Source organism: Gallinula chloropus (assembly GCF_964237585.1).
Source record: "Gallinula chloropus genome assembly, chromosome: 3".
NCBI lineage: Eukaryota > Metazoa > Chordata > Aves > Gruiformes > Rallidae > Gallinula > Gallinula chloropus.
The window spans coordinates 89,966,536-89,982,112 of NC_140087.1; positions in this window are offsets into that span (position 1 = coordinate 89,966,536).

Here is a 15,577-nt window from a genome sequence, read left to right on the forward strand (position 1 = left end):
AAGCCTTTCCTAACAAACACCAAAATCTCAGTTTATGATAACTCTAATCATGATTGTCTAAAAGATTTCTAAAAAAAAATTATCCCGGTATTATTTTTGAGTGAAAATGACAAACCGTTGAGGTGAACTCTCAAGGGGCATGATGGAATTAATATCTCTCCCTTGGCTCTTCAGCCTAAGACCGAATGTAATTCTGAATACACATCAGCCAAACACAGGGAATGGAACACACGTACACACACAAAAAGTGCAGGGTCTTATTCATAATCTTTTGGGTGAAATGTAAAGTCTCTTTGCAAACAGGAGAACGGCCTGGATTTTCCAGTGATCCCTTTTGACCTAAATGCTATTAAAGAAAAACAAAACAAAACAAACCCAAACTATGAATCAGAACTATTCTAAGTAATGGTCCTTCAAATGGAATGTTTTCTTAATCTGACTACTTCTGTAATGCTGTCAAATCAGCCAGTCATATTTTCCTGGTACAGTTTGTCCTGTATTTACTTTTTACCCTTCTGGAAGTTTTCAATACTAAATTATACCTACATTTGCATTAATGGAAGTATTTCCTGAGGAAAGAAATGTGATCGACTGGACACTATTTATCATTCTGGTCATCTTCTGTTTTTCAGTTTGATTCACTTCTCTTCAGCCAGCAAGGCTGTTCCAGGAATTTGGAAGTGTTATTATCAGTCCTTTGAAAAGATTATTACTTCACTGTGTAACTACTTAATTTACATAGAATCTGCTCCAACTGGTTGTGATCTATCTAACTCTCTGAGCATTGCCTTTCTTGTTCTTTGAGAAATGCCCCACCTCCCAAAAAGGTTTTTCCAGGCAAGCAAGAATATAAAGAAGGTTAAGAATCTGACAACTGTGAACATGTGCTGAAAACTATCACAGAGAAATATGTATTCCCTTTTTGTGCCTCTTCCCTCCATGGTCTGCAGTTTATGTAACACAGTGTCAGATGGACTGTGGTCTGCAGACAAGCCAAAGGAGTTCTTATTGCGGGGCTGGGGGGATGGGGAGGGGGGGGACGGGGAGGGGGGGCGGCGGGAGGGGAAGGAAGCAATGACAACAGAATAATTTTCTTTTAAAAAGTTTTTTTTAAGTATTCTTACGATGCTTCAGTTTTGTGACAGTTAAGATTTTTAGATGAAGAAAAAAAGCCAAGTAATTCCACTTCATTGAAACTATTGAAACTATTTTTTTCAAAACTAACTCAAGCCTTCTCAGCAGCGTAAACAAAATTGAACTTTGTAGGTTCAAGATGCAGGGGCAAATCTTCAGCCACAAGAAGGGAAATAGCTGAGAAAAGGATCAGCTGGAGTTGGAGAAATTTAGTGAATTGGTCTTATCGCTCCTTGGAAAGTGGGAAGGAAATCCTCCTGGATTCCTGGGAGTTCCTTCCCTTTGTGCTGGGTCATAGCTTCTTGCTTATGTCTTCACTTTTGTCTCAACTATTTTTTTCCTTGCACCCAGAGCCTGTGCCTGGGCACCATAGAATGCAGACCCTATGTCCCCCTGAGTCAGAAGTCCCTATACCACACAAGGAGAGAGTTAGCAACCTTAGACCAAACAACCCACAGGCAAGGTCATGATCTTCCTAAGCACAGTAGTATAAGCAGAGCCATGTCAAAGCCATCCCATAGCCATGGGCAGTGTCTGTCGCCCTGTTGTGGGGTGGATGGAGACTCAGAGCTGACTGACAAGAGGCACAGCTGTATTGATACAGCTCTGCAATGTATGAACTCACCCAAAAGAAATGTAGATCACCTCAGTTAAACTGTCTTCTTTGTCAGGAAAGAAAAGAAAAGAAAAAAATATTATGGATTAAATTTTACCCCATCTTTAAATGTGAAAATAAAAGGCCATGGGAAAACAGTGCATCACAATTTCCTTTTAAGTGCCCACAGTAAAACTTAAATTGCACACTGGTCTGCAGATGACTGCATATCATCATCATGAACAGTTAATTAGTACTTAAAAGTCTGTTTCTATTTACTACAAAAATCTTCCTGGTCCTCTACTGTCAAGAAGAACCAGTGCTGCCCAATTCCAGTCCAATTTATGTGGACTGGAAGTCTCCTCCACAGGTCAAACTAAGTTGTCAGTTACGACAGGAAACCACAAGCTATGTAAACAAATGGACTATTTAGTAAAGAAGATATCCAGCTTTGTATTTAGTAATTTTTTAAACAAGTACTCTGAACAACAATAGGCAAAATTAATGCAGATAGAGGATTTATGGAAAAGTTGGCATTGAATATTTTGCCTTCTTCTGAGGTTTAATGATTCCTGTGTTAAGATGCTCCCATTAAGTTTATGATATTTTTGGCATGTCTGTTTGATGCAGGATTAACAGTGAACAATATGAACTGAATTTGTATTTACCTAGTTGGAAAATGTATCCTATAATTTCAAAGAAAAATACAGTTGCACCACAATGCAAAATGAATATTAAATTGTACTCTCAGATCTTCTGCTACTTAATATTTTTTTTTCCCTGATCTTTATGTTTAGATCATACTTAATAAAGGCAAGGGACACATGCATGCTCAGAATGAGCAGCATCAGCCATTGCAGTTCAGCCCTGTCAGAAAAGAAACCATGCTACCTGTAGCTTTGACCAAGTGGTCTACTCTTGGCATATGTGTTCTAGGACAGGAAGCAGTAAGATCTTTTTCACACTTAGGCAAGTAGTACAGATGACACATGAAACTGAAATTCTGTGTCAAAGGAAAGCAGCAGATTTTTTTTCTGTTTAACCACTTGGACATAACTTCACACAACAAACCCTGTGCGCTGATCCATTCACAAGACCAGAGCAACCCACAGAAGCGCAACAAAAGCTGATGTGTTGAACAGATGGCTGACAAAGTACCAAGTATTAATTCTTTTTCCCTGCTGTGTCTTCTCTGCTACCACATAGCCATGATTGCAGCTAAACCTTGTGACAAGATAGGTCCAATGGGCTGATGATCAGGATATATGTGCACAATTATTTAGATCTTTGTCCTGTTTTGGATCCTAGTTTTGGTAGTATGTCCCAGAAATAGGTACTACAAATGCTTAATTTTCATATTTATGTGTCTTCTCACTTATTCTGAAATTATCTGTATTCTTGCAGAATATTTTTCTTGAATGCATCAGTTTCAAGAAGAAACTCAGTAGTTTGTAGAGTGAAAATCGTAAAGGAAACCTCAAAAATATTTTTTATTTTATCATGCATGATTAACCAAGTACCCAGGCAGCTATTTCTGGCTTAAATTATTAAACCCACCCATAATTCTTCAGAATTCCAAAGACAGCAACAGTATAACACAGTAGGAAATATAACAGACCAAATCTCAGCTTATGTTTAAGTACTACTTTACACTGTTTAAGTATTCTCTTTTTAAATTGCTGTCTCTCCAGACCATTCTATTTCTCATTTAGTTTGACACTCTCAGATTTCATTAAGCCTCTTTTTATCAAATATTTTGAAGTCTTAAAGTATAATTTTGCCTTTCATTGTGACAAGTAGTGACAAGTAACATTGATGTATTAGACTTCCCTCTAGCATGCAAAGTAATTATTTTGGTTGATTCATCATAAGCATGGTGATTTTGGTGTGGAAATCAATGTCTTTGAATTAATTGTACTGTATAATGCTAAGTAGGATATTAGTCTTCAATAAGTATCATTCTCTGAGTGCAGTAAGGTCATATTCTAGTCTGTATTTTGTGCCTCTTCCGAATTTCTTAGATTTCTTCTCTTTTTATAAAAATTCAAAACCAACCACTGAGAAGATTTTACTCTGAAAAGGAAGAAGGCTGAGAGATTTTGAACTGCTCAGTAATTAGCTTCACATTGACATGGAAAATTCGTAAGTAGTATGAATCCTGCACGGCACTGTGAAACCATCAGATAGGGAAATAGGGAGATAGAGACATAACTAATTATTAACCTGAAGGGAGCCAAAGAAATGTTTCTGTGCATTAATGGTGAACTTCATGATCTTAAATGTCTTTTCCAACCAGAATAATTTTGTGACTCTATGATCTGTAGCTATTGACACCTCTATTTACCCATGCATATGCTACATGCAATTGAAGTTTGAACTATTTACTTCTACACAATGCCACACCTTGTACATGGACATATTCTCATGGATAACATTTATCATGTGCTCATGCTCTTCCTTAAGTAAAAGTCACCAGTAAAATTTTAAAAAAGAGCACACAATATAACTATTTGGCACAGCACTTTGGAATAATTTCAAGAGATACCAGAGAATCAATGGGAGAGACTTACAAAGACAGGCCATATGCAGAAGTCATGCCATTTCCTTCTTGTTTCTAACAAACTAAACCAGACTTTCTAGTCCTACACCTAAGAAATAAAACTTTAAAAGAAAAAAAAAAAAAGCTCTGAAAAAAAATACGGTTATTTCCCAGCTGTTTCAGATAAACTCTCTCAGATGACAGAAAGATGACTGCTCTAAAGAAATGCTGTCACGTAAAAATAATAATATATTTTTTGTCAGAGGCAACCAATACATCCTGGCTATGTTTCCTGTTGGATAGACAATATATTATTGGTGGACATGAACTTTAACCTGTGGTTTGCTAGTGTCTTTTGGCAGAAGGAGCTTAAGCTGGAGATCATTCCCTGAATTTAGTTTGATTGACCAAATGCTGTGTGATTTACCTTATTAGGAAAGATGTCTGAGAGCAGAGGCCACATCAGCATTCCACATGAGAGACGTTCGCCACTGACCAGCTTATGAAATTACAGTACAGAATTTTAAGAGATGAGCATTTCATTTCCAATGCAAATGTCATTGCTTTATTTTAATTGTACCTTGGAAGATGAGCATTGCAAGTGTAGTACTAAGGTCCTTTTCCTCCTACATTTAACTCACACGTGTGCCGACTTCTTCACATAGTAAACATCAAATAGGAGATATAAGTACATGTTTAAAATAATTTCTTATGCCAATTCAATTTACTGAGACCAGTCTTTGGCTGCCTACTCCTACCCTGCATGTTTGAAATCTGGTTGCAAGGAGTTTGCAAACTCCCCAGCACACCGAAGTGAGGAAAGTTTTGTGCAAGGTATTTTAGTAGTAGAATTCAGCCACATAATCATAAATGGAAAAGTCACAAGGTTAAACATAGCAGACTCACTAGACAAATAAGAAAAAATAGATATTCCTTTAAGTACGCATGTTTTTTTGCATTTGAAACAGGGATGAAGCACAACTGGCACGATTCAATGCCTGGCACTTCATTGGTTTCTGCTGGTCTTTGAGAAAATCCTGACGGTTTTTTCACCATCAGAAAACCCCATCACATCCAGGTCTGCTATTCAGCCCTCATCTGAACATAGAGATGTGGTTTCGGTACCTATTACAGAGATTGCTCTAATCATCTTTCTGCAAAAACTGTAATGGATTATTCCCCATGTCATTGGAGTGCCACCACAGTATGAGGGTTTTCTGCTTCATGTAGCACTGAGGACAAAGCAGGAGAGACAAGGAGGTACCTATCCAGTTGTTGACATTTAGCAGTTTTCAGGGATATTATACAGATTAATCTTCCAGGAGGGGTTCAACCTCCTTATAAACTTGATCTGGAGGAAGATTAAGAGGAAGACATCCCCAAACCACATCATGCCTGTGTGAGGAAACATGCTAGGAGTTCAGTCAGGGAAAGAGGAAGGCAGCTCTTCAAGAATCTCCATAAGGAAACATGATCCCAAATTTTAAGGTTACTGCTACATAATTCCCAGACAAGTTGAATTTATAAGTGGCCTAAATAAACCAAATCCCTCTACCATGTTTTTACCTTCCACATGTGGGACAATGAGATCTGTGTGGTAGGCACAGCATAAATTTCATTCTGGTTTTCATACAATATTTTAAAATATATAAAAGGTTTTTTTACTCCAAAATAAATCAGGTGTTGATTATTTTGAAAGGCAGTAATACTGTCAAGTTTAATAACTAGAATTTAGAAGAGATCTGGCTGGTTTTACTCAGAAAAAATTGAGTATTGATCAATACATTTTATTACACTAATAGAAATGAAAGGAAAACTTTCAGTCCATTAGCCTACAACATGGGAAAATGCCTCAGAGTGTTTCTTTCCTTTGATGTACCTCAGCGAAGTTACGACGAGTTTGTGGAGTATTATTTTTTCAGCACAAATCTTACAAGGCCTTAAAGGAGAGTTCGGAAAGGAAGAGCAGAAGAGATAGGTCTCATGATTACCAGACTGGCTGACCTATCTTTTCATGGAAGGCAGCCTTGGGGATGCACTGCTATTCATCTCTTTTCCAGGCACCTGCAGCAACATAGAGGGAGCCCAGTTCCACCTGTCTCCCATGAATCACATCAGATACTTTCTGCCTTATCCCTCAGGGTGTCCTGCTCAGCTGCTATCATGCAACTGATGACTTCCCCAAATCTTCATCCACGTCAGCACCCCACCACCATACACCTTGACAGTACCCAGAATGTCCCACAATGCAACTTTAGCTTAAAATACTAAATGTATAAAAGCTCAGATGTCCATACGGACACGTCCTGAGTGAAATCTCCAGAGGCTTGTGATCATCAGCAATTTCAGTAGCTTCCTGCCCAGACCCTCTGAACCACAGGGGTGGCCACACCACCGTTCCTGCATTCTGGCTAGCAAAAGGAGTTATAATCACCGCTCTACTAGCGCTCTGGCAGCTCTCAGCTACTTTTTAAGAAATACAAAATGTCTCTGTGTAATTATTGTACCTTCTGATGCAAAGTCAGGATGTATTTTATTTTATATTTCACATCCAGCTTTTGGTATTACAAAATTAAGTTCCTTTCCCTGTCCTGTCCTTCCCTGCCTTTTTTTGGTCTCTCTCTTTTTTTCTTTTTTTCTTTTTTTTTTTTGGCAGGGAAGCTCCAGATCATGTTGTATTCAAAGGATGAAAACCACAAGAATTAAAGAAAACCATGACAATCTTTGTTTAAATCACAGCTGTATGATGTCAAAAATATTTGCTCCTGGTATTTATTCCCTATTGTCAAAATCATTGCAAATAGCAGTCCATCTGAAACACATGGATTAATTCACTGACAGAAAGCAAAGCAAGTGCACTGTGAGCCGTATGAAACATGTGACTGACATTGGAGATTATCCACTTGCATTGACTCAAAAATTATTTATACTCATCTCTGCTTCAAAGTTAAAAGATGGGATGCTGATAAAGCTGAATAACAATTATCTGACCTGCTATGCAAACAATATGAGTCATTAAGACTAACATTTGAGATTGGCTGTGCTAGCCATTTATTTTGGCAGTGCTCAAAAAGAGATCAAATTGAGGTGAAATTGATTGAAGACAAATACTGATTCCTGTGCAAAGCACCACCACTTGTCCTAGAGTGTCACATCACACAAGGAGTTAAATACCTGCTTGTTCTTGTTTGCTTTCCTCTGAATAAGAAACTGAGATAATTCTGAAACAAATTATTACAGATAAAGACTGTGATATATTTAACATTGAGAATGGACTGACCTCTAAGTTTTATTGCAAAATCCATTTCCAGCCAAATCACACAATCATTATGGTATCAAGCAGAAAAATACCTGCAATGCCAGGTGAACGAACTATCTAAAACCTTCCTACCACAGGTGTACTTGGCTCTGTATTTCAAGAACACCCTTTCTGATAAGTGCAAAGAGGACAGAGACCATCTTTATTTTCCTGTGTTGTGCAAGCCTGGGCTACTGAGCTGTGGTGTGGCTGGCCTCCTTGCTGTACCCGAATGCAGTGTGGCTCAGGAGCTTGGCCTGCACATGTCATACCCATGGGCATCTAATCACTCCTAAACTTTTCAGTTTTAATTCTTGAAATGAATCCTCCACTATTCTGCAACAGAAAAACAATTTAAAGAGTATTTATCTGTAAGGATGTTTATGGCTTCATTTAAATTAGATGATTCGTGTAGGTGCAGTTCAGTAAATGCCTAAAAGCTTTGCTCCAAAGAGATGGATTTAGAAATATTAGCTGTATAAGCACTGTAATAACAGTCCCTGTATACTATCTGATTGCCTTCAGAACTTCAATATTTTGCATGCCAGCTTTCAGTTTGGGAATAACCCAGCCTGTGGGTTATATAAATGACCCAGAGAAGCTGTACTCCATGACATAGCAACTCTTTCCTTCCACACGAGCAAACAGCTGAGAAGGGTGAACCCCCACCTACTTCTGCATGAACTTTTGTCATGATTCTGGATCTCCAAGACGACAGAGAACTCTGAATATAATGAACAAAAATTTCCTGCGCTTCCCTTTACCCTTTCTGTACTGTTCTGAAAAGTACATTCCTTTCATGGAATCACAGACTTGTTTGGATTGGAAGGGACCTTAAAGAGTATCTAGTTCCAACCTCCCGGCCATGGGCAGAGACACCCTCTACTAGCCCTTTTTATTAGAGAGATACATAGAAACTGCATTCTTCCACTGTGAAAGTATTGCCACAGCAATTAAGCAGATTTACCAGTGCCATCTATTCTCAAATAAACATAAATAATTAAGGTTTGAAATATATTGTCACAATCTGTTTTGTTGTTTGGTTGGGGTTTTTAAACTGGGTTATTATTTTGCCAGCATTCTTTTATTGGTACCGAAATGTATTCAAAAGATGGAAAAAATGAAAAAGATAATAGATGTAATAATCTCAATTCCCTTCTTAACAGCAAAAATCTAACATGGCAAAAGAGGAAATGTATATATTAATAATGATTGTATCACACAAAAAATTTATCCTTGTTTTTTTGTGTCAGCAAATCTTTTCTTGCTGGAGATTGATATTGTCACATATTTTGTGTGCTTAACTTTCAAACAACACTTGCTGCAAACTCATTTCAGCTTTCGAGTTTCTTGACTCATAGAAGCAATTCAGTTATATGTGATTGATTTCTAGGGAGTGTGACTAATCACTTCAATCTCATGCTACTCCTGATTTTAGAACAGATAAGTAAGATTGCTAAAATTATTTCAGAGATAAATTTTCAGACATTTTATAATTATGTGTGAATAAATAATATTCTTATGAATAATATTCTTATGAATAACCTCATAACTATGTGAACACTCATGATCAACAAGTGACGGACCCTAATATTGAAATATTATGCAGTAAATTTTTCACATAAATATCTTCAATCCATTGTTGGTGTTATTCAGCTATCTTAATCTCCTGGGTAGTTCTGTTTTGTAATAAATCAATACTGTTTATATGTATAAGAATGACATCAAGACATTTGACATTAAAAAGCCAATAAGAAAAATATACGTAAGCTAGCATTTATTTATGCATCCTTATTTTGCTTTCTCCAAAACAAAAGCCAAAACTAGGAGTCAAGTCCATTTCCAAGGAGATGCTGCAGATCCTCTAAGTCACATTTCAAGCTAGAAAGTCATCCAGAAAAGCAAAAGTTTGGGAAAAGCTACAGTCATACCAGCCAGCAAGAACTACTTCGCCCCTTCAGAGGAGGGCTGCTTTCCTTTTTAATTCTTCCAGAAATAAATACGTAGCTTGGGTAGTGCAGGAAGATGCAATGCCAATGAGAGAGAAAGAAAAGGCAGAAACCTAATATACTGGGAGACTGACTTCCCTCCTCAGGAGGAAAACTGTAAAAGTAGTTGGTGACTTCCCTCTGCTGGCAACGAGGAGACCCATCTGTCTCCCAGACCCTATATTGCTATCCAAAATGTCACTGACAGCCTAAAGAAGCACATCTGGGCTCCTGGTACATTTTCTCCTTCATGCAAAGACAGGCGCCTGGGCCAGAGTGAGCCTAAGCAGACCACAAGTGATCACAGAGCTCTGGCAGTGATAGGGGTTATTCTCACCAGCCCTCCAAGGAGAAAATTCAAGGGTCAAACAGGGACAAACACAGCCCGAGGGTAACTATGCCAATAATGTCAGCAGCAGGGCTTTGCCTTCCTTAACCATGGGATGAAATTTTGCAAACTACTGAGTGAGGAATGTCTCCCCCAAAAGACGATGTGGAAGAGTATCCTCACACACTTACAAATGCAATGAGGAATGCTTTAAATTAAGATGGCAGGGAAAGGGAGCAAATTCCTCCAAATAATTGTAAATAGGGCAGAAGCTTAAAAGATTACAAATAAAAGTTTGCACCACAGAATCAAAAGAAAGATAAACGGTGATAATGCATCATCTGCTAATCCGAAATGCCTTTATCCCAATGCAGGAGATAAATAAAGTAAACTTCAGAAATAGAAAGTTCTAATATATAACCCAAACCAGGAATTAATTGGTAGAGACAAATTAATGAACTGGGTTTTATGCCAGAAATATTAATCACATAATCCAGAATCACAGAATGTTAGAGGTTGGAAGGGACCACAAAAGATCATGTAGTCCAACACCTCCCTGCCAGAGAAGGATCACCTAGATTAGGTCACACAAGACCAAGTCCATGTGAGGTTTTAATGTCTCCAGAGAAGGGTGCTCCAGATGTTCTCTGGGTAGTCTGTTTCACTGCTCCACAATGAAAAAGTTTTCTCTCATGTTCACATGGAACCTTCTATGCTCCAGCTTGCACCCATTGCCCTTTGTCCTATCACTTGACATCACTGAGAAGAGCCTGGCTCCGTCCTCCTGACACTGACTCTTTAAATATTTATAGACATTTATGAAGTCACCCGGCTCAGTCTCCTCCAGGCTAAAGAGACCTAGCTCCCTCAGCATGTCCTAATAAGGAAAATGTTCAAATCCCTTAATCTAGTGGCCCTGCATTAGTACTCTTGAGTATTTCCCTGTCTTTGAACTGGACAGAGTTGTGGTTTCACCAGGGCAGATGTGATCTCACCAGGGCAGAATAGAGGGGAGGAAATGACCTCTCTCAGCCTACTAACCACACCCCTTCTAATGGACCCCAGGATGCCATTGACCTTCTTAGCCAGGAGGGCACATTGCTGGTTCATGGTCATTCTGCTGTCCACCAGGACCCCCATGTCCCTCTCACCTACACCGTTCCTCAACCAGCCAGTCCCCAACCTATACCTGGTACCCAGAGTTGTTCTTCCCCAGATGCAAGACTCTACACTTGCCCTTGTTATATTTCTCCCCACCCAACTCTCCAGCTTGTCGAGGCCTTGCTGGGTAACAGCACAGCCTTCTGCTTTGTCAGTATGAAATTCTGGTCATAATATGAAAGTTTAATTTCCTTTCAACATGGGTGTTGTCTACTAATAAATAGATTAAGTAATGGTCTTAAGCAGCAACAAGAAAAAGAAGGTTAAAAATGTAACAAAAATACTGGGGATGCTGTCTGCTCTTCAGCATCAGGAACATTTTCAACATCTGTCAGGAATAGCAAAGAGAAAACTGATGCTGTCAGATGGAATCAGTAGATATGAAAAACTCCCGAGTTCTCTTCCAATCAACAGTTCCATGATTTTCTGATCTCTGTGTAAACCTAAAGTGTGATTAAATCATTCAGGAAAGCACCGGAATTATTCAGAAAACAGGAATTTTGTTTGCTTAAAAAAATCCAGGTCTGGTATCTTTTTCTTTTCCTATCAGAAGGAAACCAAATTCAGAAGATAAAAAGTGCCACTTCATTCGTGAGCTGATTACAATGCGGGGGGGGTTCTTGCACAGCGCAGGTTAAGGATCTGCTTTGTCTGGTTTGAGTCAAGGATGTTTTGTCATGACTAGATCATCCTACTTTATTAAATGATCAAATAACCACTACCTAGCCTGTTGGACTCACATTACTGTTTGTTTTCAGGTGGACTTTTTTACCAGATATTCTGACTAGGGCCTGAAGATAACTACTGCAGCTTCTGTTGGTTTTCCACATCTAAATAGATGCAGCGTAGCAAAAGTTCAGGTTTTTCTCAGTTCATGTTTTCTGATATATAAAATTTTATTTTAGAATTTCTATTCCACTCCAGAAGTGGCATAATATGCTCTTTCAAGTCTATTTCAATATCTTATGACAACAGTGTATACGCTAAAGTGTAATACTATGCTCTCATCCTTTGCTCAACAGTGAAGGCATTTCTTTGTTGCTCACATTAGTTCAGTAGTATGGAGTGTCAAACTCTAATCCAAATTTTCAAAAGAAATCACATTTCTTACAGACTCTGAATAACTGACTTTAACAGTTGTCCTCCTGCAGAAGACATTAATTTCTACTGAAATGTGATAAGCAGCACATTTTGGCAACAGTCACACAGAATCAGGCTGCACAGGAGTGGGTCTTTAATGGGGGATGGTACTAATGTTAATGTATGTTGCCTATCTCTAGTATAAAGATTTCAATTTTTGTATGAGTGATCCTTATTATATGTCCACCCGGACAGTTAGCGTACTGTTAGTGCAGCTTTACTGAAGTCAACAAAACTGAATTGATCTAAACCGAATGATCTTCGATAATTCAATACAACAGAAGGTATGGATCACCTGTATTTAAATTAAAACATATTTATATGTGACAATGAGAAGCAATGACCTTAGCTTCTTTTAAAAATTCTGTCTATGAAAGAACTGTATTATTATTCCTCCACTGTAAATTTTAATAAAAACAACATCTCATTTGCTACATGTCTGTTGTTCCAGCAGTCATCTTCACATAATTCTCAAAACATGTCAAATTTAAATTGTTTCTGATGGAGACAAATGTCCACTTGGGACTGTGGTGAGATCACTGAAGTCATAACTACTTGTGACCTAAACAGAAAACCACATTAACTCGCCATTTTTATTAGTGCAAGTTTCACTTCCTACAAGCAACATTTATGTGGTCTCAGTGAGAGGGTATGAAAGTTTAGATCAAGTCAGGATCACAGCAATCCAGTATAAGTGATCTTCCACTTCCTCTCTGCTGAAAGCAGACCTTTCTGGAATAAAGCTGGAAAATTTCAGAGACCATCATTTTGTACTGTGTAGAATGTTCATGGGTGTTATGGTGGACATGCCATGAAGAAAATGTTATTCACAATTATCATATTTATGCTGTAAAATTTTGAAGTAGTGCATATTTTACAGTTCGTGCTTCATTTTAACTTCTTTTAATATCACAGGCTATACATAGTATATGTCCAGTTTTTTCCCATAGAAAGACTGAATTCTTTATGCCATAGAACTATGTATGCCTGTGGTTCCTACACTCTCATGGAGGAATGAGTACTCCCTTTACCTGAAATATAACAGAACAGTCAGAGATATTCAAGACAAAGAGTCACCAGTCCCCAGAAACCAAAGGCTGCCTATTCGGGAAATAAATTAAATATAGCCATGCTGTATCCATATCACAAATTTCCTAATCCTGCACACATCTATGCAAATCCTCACCTATGAATTATCAATTCATGGCCACCATGATCCCATTGAGACCCTCCAAATATGCCTTACTCTCATTGTCTGAGCAGCATTCACATCTGTAATCCCCATTCCTTTGCCTGCTTCTCTTCCCCATTTGCCTTCATCTCCCAAGAAGTCCTTAGTAAGAAGTCATTGGCTTGAGCTTGCAGTCAAAGCCCTAGGGAACTAAATCATCTGGATGCTCAGTGAGGCAATGAGTTCAACATATGGACTCAAACAAGAGTTCATTTGGTCTACAGAGGGCAGAAGGGAAGAAAGAAAAATGCAGTGACAATTCACAAGTGACAAATTACCATTAACCTCAACAAAGCTCTCTGGTACTTGTCCAAGCCAAGTCCTTCTCTGAAAGTTGCACGACTGCGCAGCTGTTGACTCCTCCCTTCCCTTCTACAGCTCGCTCACTACTGGTTGCCCCAAGGAAGGAAGGTGATTGGCTGAGTTTGGACGTCCTCAGCAGCCTGCCCCATCTGATGTTTCAGAGAGTGTTTCAGGATGGCTCCCATCCTGATAAAATACCAGCTATTCCTGCTCAAAGCTGCTGCTGCTGCTAGTTGCTCCCCTTCACCAGTTCCACCTCAATTACCTCTGAGTCTTCTGGATTCCCTACAAATTGCATTTGCTTCTAATCATCCTTGCTAGCCATGACCTTTTACAGTCATTTAAATTGGCCAAGTTCAGCACATTGCTTTAACATGCATTCTGTTGGCAGAACTCCTGCTCTGCTGCAACCGTGGCTTGCTGAGCCATTCCTTAAACAGAAGCCTTTGGTAGTATTTCAGCCTCTAAAAAAGGAGACACTGATAGGCATGATCTATTCAGCATCCATGCCACAGTTGACATCTTCAGTATGGAGTACTGTCTCTTCTTTAAAAAAAAAATAAATTAAAATTCTCAAGATTCTTTCTGCAGTTTTTTCTTCAGGCCAGACTGCAGAATGCAGCTGTAGATCACCCTACAAATCTTCACACCAGGCTCTGCAGAAATTGCTTTTCACAACTTGATTATGAATGACATCATATCATCCCCTCAACTTCATAACAGAACTGTTTTTTAATAGAAGTGTCATGTGCCATTGCCAAGCTGGGTGTAAGCTGGACTTGTTTCTGCCTGTCTAATAGCCTGCTCTAGCCTCCCACCCCCCACCCTGCTTCTGTTTTTCACCATTGCCCTCAGCACCCATGGGAAGACTTTTTCTAGGCTCTGGGAAGCAACATCTCCTCTTGCTCAGGCTGCAGTTCACCAGCGCGCAAAGTTACACAATACAACACAAGTAGCTCTACTAGTCTTGTTACCATTAGTCTAGACTTTAACTAGTGCATTAAAAAAACAACCAAAAAACTGGTCTAGAGTTTGAGATGCTGGGTCAGATATGCATTGCCAGCCTAGCGTGGAGCTGTAGTACAAAAAAAATCAAGGCTCAGCTTGCTAAACTCCAGTCTTGGAGTAAAAGAAAACCTAATCTAAATTCTACTGCTGCTGTAAATCAGAGAAGAGCTTACTGACACCTGAATAGTGAATTCAATGGATTGCAGAACCGGTTCTTAATGCCTGTTTGTAGGCAATCTGCAGACCTTGCTCTAGCTTTAAGGTGAAACTGTTAGGGAACTTCAGTGGTTACAGGTTCAGGTCAATACAAAAACCACGGTTTAGACTGCTTTCCCAGCAAAATTAATTTGGTGATTTTTATTATTTCAAAGTTGTAAATGTACAGAACAGATGATAAAAGTCTATGCCCTCTGCCTCTATTTTTCTTCTGCCTTGTATTTCACAGAATCACAGAATCACAAAATCACAAGGTTGGAAGAGACCTTTGAAAGTCATCAAGTCCAACCATTCCCATCCTATGCTAAACCATATCCCTAAGTACCTCAGCAACCATTTTTTTGAACAGATCCAGGGAAGGTGACTCAACCACTTCCCTGGGCAGCCTGTTCCAGGCCCTGACAACTCTTTCAGTAAAGAATTTTTTTTCTAATATCCAATCTAAACCTGCCCTGGCACAGCTTCATGCCATTTCCCCTTGTTCTATCTTCTGTCACCTGGCTGAAGAGACCATGTCCCACCTCTCTACAACCTCCCTTCAGGTAGTTGTAGGTAGTGATAAATAGGCATTTGTTTTTTTAATTACTTATATAGTAAAAGAAACACCAAATGAGTTTCCAAGCACAATACATGGAG